Genomic DNA, 9,467 nt, shown 5'->3' on the forward strand with positions numbered 1-9,467 from the left:
GTAGCATAATTATTAATGTGGAATGTATGTTCCTTGCTAAAGAACATTTTTTTTTTTTTATTAAGTTCTGGGTAAAGTTTCACTTTAAAAGGAGTTTTTTTTTATCTTAATGCATTAGGATAAAAAAAACCTTCTGTGTGCGCAACAGCCCCTTTAATAGTTATTTGAGCCCCATGTATGTCCATGATTGTGTCGGCCGTCCGAGACTCTCCCTTCTGATTGGCTGAGACAGCAGTGGTACCATTGGCTCACAAATCAAAGTCAGTCAGCCAATAAGGAGAGAGAGGGGTAGACTGAGCCGTAGAGCAGTCTCTGAATGGACACACAGAGCTGTGACTCAGCTTGGGTGTCCCCATGGCTAGCTGCTTGCTGTGGGGACACTCAACCGGAGGGAGGGGCCAGGAGCACCAAACAGCGACCCGAGAATAGGAGGATCGGGGCTGCTCTGTGCAAATCCACTACACAGAGCAGCTAAGTATAACACGTTAAGAGACTTTACAATTACTTTAATAACTGTATCTGCAAAGGTATTTGGTGCACACCAAGTGGATTTATATCTTCTATGGCCAGTAAATGATATTATTCTCAAAAAAGAATCTATACATATTCAATACTTATTGATCCTGTATTTTTTCATGAAATCCTTACTGTCATGCCAGACCAGTACATTTCTGGTTCTTGATTATTGTGACACTTGGTTTGTAAAACTCATAAAAAAATAAAAATAAATGTTTTATGACAAAAAAATTATTAAAACCACTATTGTGTTTTTCTGCCTCCTTTTAACACCCTCTGAGCTCCAGAACTTCTCCTTTTCTCCCTCACTTCTGTTGGAACAAGCAGTGCGTGTTCATTGCCGTCATGTGCATTGCTCTCTGCACACTACACATCTCAGGAGCGAGCAAGAGAGGGCTATGTTACTACACACAGTAGGCCCATGGAGAACGAACACATCCACCCTCAACAGGAAGCAAAAAAAAACAAAAAAAAAAACGGAGAAGTACATAATACATACATCAATATAATTTACTTAAACCAGAGTTTAGTGTCACTTTATGGAATACATTTAGAGGGTGGCACAGTGGTTAGCACTCTTGTCTAGCAGTAAAAATGGTCGATGGTTCAAATCCCAACCACGACACCACCTGCCTGGAGTTGGCATGTTCTCCCTGTGTCCGCGTGGGCTTCCCCCAGGCACCTTGACCTCCCCCCACACCTCGGGCTCCCTGATGGTAGGGACTGATGTGAGTGTGCAATTTACATGGATAGGGACAATTGTAGACACTCCCTCAGGTTGGATTGGTATCTTTATTCAACCTTACTAACTATGTAACTATTTAACCCCCTGCCCATTGGGCACATTCACCCCCCCTTCCTGCCCAGGCCAATTTTTAACTTTTCAGTGTTGTCGCTTTGAATGGCAACTGCATGGTCATGCAACACTGTACCCATATGACAGTTTTATCACTTTGAGAGAGACAGAGCTCTCTTTTGGTGTTATTTAATCACTCCTGGGGTTTTTATTTTTTGCTAAACAAATAAAAAGAAAGAATAAAAGACAAAAAAATAAGTTACATAAATTGTAAATAAGTAATTTTTCTCCTTCACTGATGGGCACTGCTGAGGCTGCCCTGATATGCATCTCTGATAGATGGCATGGATAGGCAGCAATAATAGCACTGGTCGGCACTGTTGGGGCTGCACTGACCATCAGGATACTGATGATCAGTGTCCTGATGGTCAGTGTAGATGTCCCCGCTGAGTAATGTCACTGGTTTTATTATATTTTTTTACTATTTTGCTTTATTTTATTACATTTTTTAGGACCCCTGTTGGATAGGATATATCGTCCAAGAACAGGGTTATCTGTGTTTTGCCGATATATATAAAAAAAAAAAAAGCACATTTTAGGCATGAAGACTACATAAGCCCCCCTTCCCCTCCAAAACCCTGTAGAATAAAATGGTGGCAGTTGCAATTTCTTATATATCACACGATAATTGTGTTACTGTTTATCAAAATATATAAATTCAATAAATAACACACTTAATTTGAGTCCACACAAAATAGAATATCAATTTTTTATAAAAATAATATTAAAAAAAATTAAATAAAAAAAAAAGAAGGTTGTGGCAACTCAATAGATCACAAATATGGCAAGCCACACATATGTGCATGTCTGAAATGGTGAAAAATTACAGTACCCAAAACCGTCCATAAGCCTAGGTTCACACTGACTGCAGGAATGAAATCATGCGAGTTCAGCATTTTGGGGGGCGATTTCAGAGACATCTGTGCGGGCTTCTGCACAGATGCCAATGGAAATTGCACCTCGAAATCACCAAAAGTCGTACAGAAATTACTTTTGCGAAATAGAATGCTGCCATTGCCAGTAATTGCCACCGATTTGAAATGTTAAATTGCATGCCAAAATCGCATCAATGTGAATCAGGGCTCAATGCACGCTCATGGGAAAAATTGCAAAAGAAATTCATTTCATTGTGATATTCAGCCAATGTTAATCCATGTAATTACAGAGGATTCCCAGAGGATTGCGGGTGAGACTCACTCCTACACTCTTCAGTGACAAGGAATACAGATTGTGAGGCTAGCCAGAGTTGCTCAGTGTGTGAAACCATCACTTAGACCCCTTTCACACCAGGGCGTTTTGCAGGCGCTATAGCGTTAGAAATAGTGCCTGCAATCCGCCCTAAAAAAGCTGCACCATTGTCTGTAGTGTGAAAGCCCCAAGGGCTTTCACACTACAGAGGTGCGCTGGCAGGACGTCAGGGAAAAGTCCTGCCAGCAGCTACTTTGGAGCAGTGGAGGAGCGGTGTGTTTACCGCTGCTCCCCATTGAAATCAATGGGGCAGCGCTGCAATACCGCTGGCAAAACGCCGCTATTGCGGTGTATTGCCAGCGGTTGTAACCCTTTCTCGGGTGCTAGCGGGGGGTAAAAGCGCCGCAAATCCGGTGGTAGAACGCCGCTAAAAATGGGCGGTGTGGTGTGAAAGGTCTTCATGTAATTGCTTGCAGAGAGAAAGAGAAAGACCAGCTAGCAAACATGACCAGCCAATGACTGCTGGGCTGCTTAAGAAAGGGGGCGGATCCACATACATATGTCGGCCAGCCCTGACCCCATCCTATTGGCTGGTGTGTTTGATAGCCGTTTGGTCCCACCCACCCCCGACATCACCACTGAGTTGTGACAGATGGTCTCTCTCCCTGCAAAGAGTTATTTTACCTGACAGTTTCACACACTGAGCAGCTCTGCCAAGCCTCACGATCTGCTGAATGTGAAACAGTGTCACAGGCAGCACGGGCTACACACTGCTTGGATCCATTTCAGAGCAGATCATGGGGGACAGCACAGGGTGATTTGGGTGTGCCCAGGCACAGCCTGCACACCCCCTATTAGCAGGCCTATGCTACTTGCATGGCTTCATTCCATGACTTTTGTTTAGGGTAGTGTACTAAGGAGTCTTTGATGGAGTCTGATAAGCCTAACCTGAACTGACTTTTTAGAGCGGGGTCATTCCACCCCGAGTCAAGTGCCCAGCGGCGGAAATCAGAACAGTATTGTTCAGTGGTGCGTTTATCCTGATGTAATGACCTAAGGTTATCTTCAGCTGAATGGGCACGGTCAGGATCATCATACAGTAAACCTAAGGCCGTGGGGGAAAAAAACAAAAAAAAACAAAACAAAAGAGCTTCAACCGACCCTCTGACTGGCTCATCTGCAGGGAGATTAAACGCCCAAGGCTGGGGGATCCCCCTGCAACCATGTAATAATCAGGTCAACCTGCTGTGCTTCAGAACCAGAAGAGTGTGGCTTAAAGAGGAAGTAAACCCTGATGGGTTTACTTCCTCTTTGATTCCCTGCAAAGGTAAAGCATAATGGACTACTATGCATTGCATAGTAGCCCATTATGTGTCACTTACCTGACACAGGAGTCAGCGATGTCACCGCTGTCCCCTGTAGTACGGAGCATCCATCTTCTCGGTGGGTCTCGCTGCTCCGCCGCTGTCATTCGATGAAGCCGCGATTACGTCACTCCCACGCATGCGCACGGGAGCCGCCACTCACGGCATATCGCCGTTGACAGAGGCGCGCTCAGTGCGCCTGCGCGCCGCCTGTATTTTGGCAAATATCTCCTAAACCGTGTAGGTTTAGGAGATATTTCTTGGACCTACAGGTAAGCCTTAATCTAGGCTTACCTGTAGGTCAAAGTTGGTTGTAAGGGTTTACAATCACTTTAAAGTAGATGTAAACCCACTCTCATAGTTTCTAAACTACTGCCATAGTGGTTATCTATAAGGATATACATGACCCGAAAAACTGCAGATTCTGTGGGTGGGTCTGTTGTCTGGAGCTTGGTGGGTGGAATCGTGATGTCAATGTCAATAGACTCCCCGCCCACCTCTACACTCCTTGTCAACATGCCTTTCTTACACTGAACTTCTGCTATGATCCCTAACATCCAGACAAAACCCAGAGAAGTCACCACATGACTTCAGCATGCCCAATCATGCTGAGGTGTGGAGCAGCCAATCCGCGGAGGAGGAGCAGCCAATCCTAGGAGGAGGAGGAGCAGCCAATCCTAAGAGGAGGAGGAGCCAATCATCGGAGGAGGAGCCAATCGTCGTCGGAGCCAATCGTCGGGGGAGGAGGAGGGAGAAGAGAATTACACTGAATGCCTCTCTCACACTCCTGCATGAGATATGTAAATCACCTGTCACTCACAGCAGGGGGGAGAACTGGCTGTTATTTCTCTGTCTGTCCATTTTTAAAATCGCACTGAAAAAAAAGATAAGAGGATTGCTAAGAGCTTGATTAACGCTTTGTGGCAAGACTGGGCACAAATTATATGAAATCCTATACTGTACAAGCCTAAGTAAAAAAAAATAAAAAAATAAAAATGTATATATATATATATATATATATATATATATATATATATATATATATATATATATATATATATATATATATAAATTCAGGTTTACATCCACTTTAAGTATAGTTGTAAAGTATAGCATATAGCTATTTTTAAAGTTGGAAAACCAGAAAAACCAGAAAAATGATCAGGCTGGTTAACTTTGGCCTCTGGCTCCTGCATTACTGAACAGACAGTTCTTGGACTTGGCGTGTCAGTTTGCAAATTTCATGAACAAATAAGCGAGCCTGTGTAGAGTCCATCTTCACAGAAATTTTTTTTTTTGTTAAAGGCTTGTAATAATGTCACGTCTACCCCAATGCAGGTGGTCAGACACTATAGCTGGCTACTGTGTGCTTCACCTATAGCAGCCCCCTTTCCCATAAGGCAAGCAGGCCTACCGGTACTCGGTTGCCCCCAGGACTATTACACAATGCTATAGTGCCTGGCCACCACACCAGGGCATATGCAAACTGAGCAAATAGATACTTGCGATTAGACAGGAAACAGGGTTCTATGACAGTCCAGGTAAAAGGCAGGCTGAGTTCAAGGAATAGTCTAAGGGCCCCTTTCACACATGCGGACAGTATGTCCGTATTTCATCCATCCGTTTGCGGATGAAATACGGACATACATGCATTCCTATGGGATAGCGGGTGTCTGCTGATGAACATCCGCAGACACCCGATATCGTCCGCCTCCGCAATTGTCCGATTCTGCAGACGGAGGAAAATCCTATTTTTCTATCCGCCTGCAGAGCGGATCGGATGAACACAGACAGACGGTGCGTGCTCATCTGATCACCCATAGAGGAGAGAGGAGATCTGACAGGGCGGTCCCTGCACAGTGTGCTGGGACCGCCCTGTCCGCCCCTGTCCACCCCCAACGAAGCGATCCCCGCTGAGCAAGCGGATCATTAGGGGGTGGATCATTACTGATCCGTCTCATGTGAAAGGGGCCTAATAGTCCAGTCCAAATTCATACTCAGGGCAATCCAAACTAGCAAAGCAGGACAGACAGGACGCTTGACTAGGAACAACACACGTATCACATCACTATTACAAGCACCCAAATGAAGTTTGAGCTGGCTTATAACAGGCTTGGTTTCCACCCAGAGACTGATCACATTAATCAGCCTGCAGGTGGACAGACAGACAAGGAGAGTGCCATAGCCAAAACCCAGGATGCTGGAATGAGGAACAGGAGCACAAAGTGGTCCTGACAGTCACCAAAGCTAGTGCCCCCACTGGAAGATTTCCCCTTTGTTACTGTTCTGGGGAAGAACCAAAATTTGGTATTTTATTTTACTTTCAGTGATATTGGTAAACAGGACAAAGAGGGTGAATCTCTAACTGGGACTCTGTCCAAAACTAATAAAAAAAAAAAAAAAAAAAAAGTTTTGCCTTAAGTTAATACTTTAAAGGCCCCATTCTGCATATGGTTCTCATCATTCCCAGGTCATCTTTCCATGAGCTACATGCGAGCAGCAGCGAAATAGCTGTGGGAGCTTTCAGGGCGGCACAGTGGTGTAGTGGTTAGCACTCTCGCCTAGCAGTAAAAAAGGTCACTGGTTCAAATCCCAACCATGACACTATCTGCCTGGAGTTTGCATGTTCTCCCTGTGCCTGCGTGGGTTTCCTCCGGGTACTCCGGTTTCCTCCCACACTCCAAAGACATGCAGTTAGGTTAATTGGCTTCTGTCTAAAATTGGCCCTAGTATACAACTGGGGATCTTGGATTGTGGCTCCTTGAGGGTAGGGACCAATGTGAGTGTGCAATGTAAAGGGATAGGGACAATTGTAGACACTCACTCAGGTTGAACTGGATGGACTGATGTCTTTATTCAACCTTACTATGTAACTATGTAGCTTCCAATGGGGCTTCCTAATCGCAGCTAATTCCAGGGAACCCTCACTGGGACTCTCGCATCTAAGCACAAACCTGCCTCAATGGCAAGTGTGAATGGGGCTTAAAGCCATACCTCCCAATAAGGATGAGCTCAGGCGTGTTCGCAAACCCGCACGTGCAGAGCCCGCCAGGAAGTCGGCACTGCACATAGCTAATCGCAGGCAGTGAGACATTTTCCCGTTCCACAGCTACAGAGATCGAGAAAAGTCTCACTGCCTGTGATCAGCGCTGTGCATTGCCGACTTCCTGGCAGGCTCTGCACGTGCGGGTTTGCGAACACGCCTGAGCTCACCCTTACCTCCCAACTTTTGAACTTTGAGAATGAGGGACATTTTAGGGAGGCATGAACGCTAAGGGACATGGGAGGCAGGAATACTAAGGGACATGGGAGGAAGAGAGAGAGAGAGAGAGGGGAGAGCTCACTTACCCCAGGCTGGCTGCTCCCCAGTCCAGAGGCTCAGGTAGACATCAGGGTCGCTGGCTGCTTTAGAATCTCCCTTCCCAGCACAGATTGATTGCACGTTGGGGGTTGTGGCCTAAGGGGCATGGAAGGCTGGAACGCTAAGGGGCATGGAAGGCTGGTACGCTAAGGGACATGGAAGGCTGGTACGCTAAGGGACATGGAAGGCTGGTACACTAAGGGGCATGGAAGGCTGGTACGCTAAGGGGCATGGAAGGAAGGTACGCTAAGGGTCATGGAAGGCAAGAATTCTAAGGGACATGGAAAGCACGAACGCTATGGAACATGGAAGGCAGGAACGCTAAGGGACATGGGAGGAAGAGAGAGAGAAGGGAGAGCTCACTTACCCCAGGCTGGCTGCTCCCCAGTCCAGAGTAGGGTTGTCATCCCTTTAAAACCAAACGCATATTAATTACACGGGTTCAGTGGCTGATTAAGGGGGTAATTAAACTCACTTGGTGCCTTATCTGCATCAAATTAGCCTCACAACTTGTGTAATTCATATGTGTTCAGGTTTAAAGGGATGAGGCGGCAACCCTAGTCCAGAGGTTCAGGCAGACATCGGGCTTGTTGGCTGATTTAGAATCTCCCGCCCACACAACCCCTTCCCAGCACAGATTGGCTGCACGCTGGGGGTTGTGGGCTAAGGGGCACGGAAGGAAGGAACGCTAAGGGACATGGAAGGCACAGGGGGACATAGGGAGGAGGTGAAGCTGATCTAACCCACCTCCTCCTCCCTATACATCCCGTATATCGGGTGGGAGAGGGACTGTGCTGCCGGGCACAGAGAGATCCTGACTGCAGCAGCACAGAGCGGCCGCTCAGCACGCACCGGACAGGGGAATGTAGCTCGGGAAACTTGCGGCAGTTGATGAGATTTTGGAGATGCAGGAAGTCGCAGCAGGTCGCAGGAATGGAACTGTGGACACCCGGATGACAGCTTGGAGCCAAACAGGAGACAGGAGCGTAGTCACACGAATAGCCGGGTTCAGAAGCAGGTGGGCAGCAAGGTACCAAATCATCAGGCAGGAGCAGGGTCAATCAGGAAGCCAAAGTCAGGAGCCAGTAGTTAGAGATAGGATCCAGAGCCAGGTCAGGGCAAGCCAAGGGTTCAGCAACAGGTATCAGTCAGGCAATAGCAGGAACAACAAGGAACAGGACTGGAACAGCTGAAGATCGGTCAACATCTGCTACAAGCCAGTGTGCCCCTTAAATAAGTCCACTGGCGCCAAAAGGAGGGCGGATGCGCACCTACGAACGCGTGCACGCACATCACTGGCTTGTAGCTATTCCAGTCCTGTTCCTTGTTATTCCTGCTATTGCCTGACTGATACCTGTTGCTGAACCCTTGGCTTGTTCTGACCTGGCTCTGGATCCTATCTCTAACTACTGGCTCCTGACTTCGGCTTCCTGATTGACCCTGCTCCTGCCTGATGATTTAGTACCTTGCTGTCCGCCTGCTTCTGAATGCGGCTATTACTGTGACTACACTCCTGTCTCCTGTTCGGCTCCAAGCTTTCATCCGGGTGTCTGCAGTTCTGTTCCTGCGACCTGCTGCGACTTCCTGCATCTCCAAAGTCGCATCACCTGCCGCAAGTTTCCCCCGAGCTACATCTGCAGGCACTCGTGTTCCTCCTTTCCCTTGGGTCCTTCTGTCCCCATCATCAGTGGGACCTGGGTTGGAGATACAAGGGAGGCTGACCTCGTCACTTCAGACTCTGACCAGGTACATGACACACTCCCAGTGTCAGAAGCCACTCGAGTACCTCTCTGTGGAGGGACCACTCGTTGTTGTCCATTTTGACACGCGATAGGAAGTCCGCCTGAACATTCTGGATCCCTGGAATGTAAACCGCAGAGATGTTGGACAAGTTCTTCTGAGCCCAGTTCATTATTGGCTCCACTTCCTGTAATATGGACCAGCTGCGAGTTCCAACCTGCTTCCTTATATAAGCCACCGCGGTTAGCATTACTGAAGAATTTGCCACTAGATGGCAAAACGATAGGAGCGCATGAAAGGCTGCCATCAACTCCAGAATGTTGGAGACAACCCTTTGAGACGGCAATGTCCACCTGCCCTGAGCCACATCTGAAAGGCAATGAGCGCCCCATCCTTAATTGCTGGCATCTGATGTTACCGTGACCCATGAAATGGGAATGAT

This window comes from Lithobates pipiens, unplaced genomic scaffold (genome assembly GCF_037356315.1).
Source record: "Lithobates pipiens isolate NorthernLeopardFrog02 unplaced genomic scaffold, aLitPip1_a1.2 Scaffold_28, whole genome shotgun sequence".
Lineage (NCBI taxonomy): Eukaryota > Metazoa > Chordata > Amphibia > Anura > Ranidae > Lithobates > Lithobates pipiens.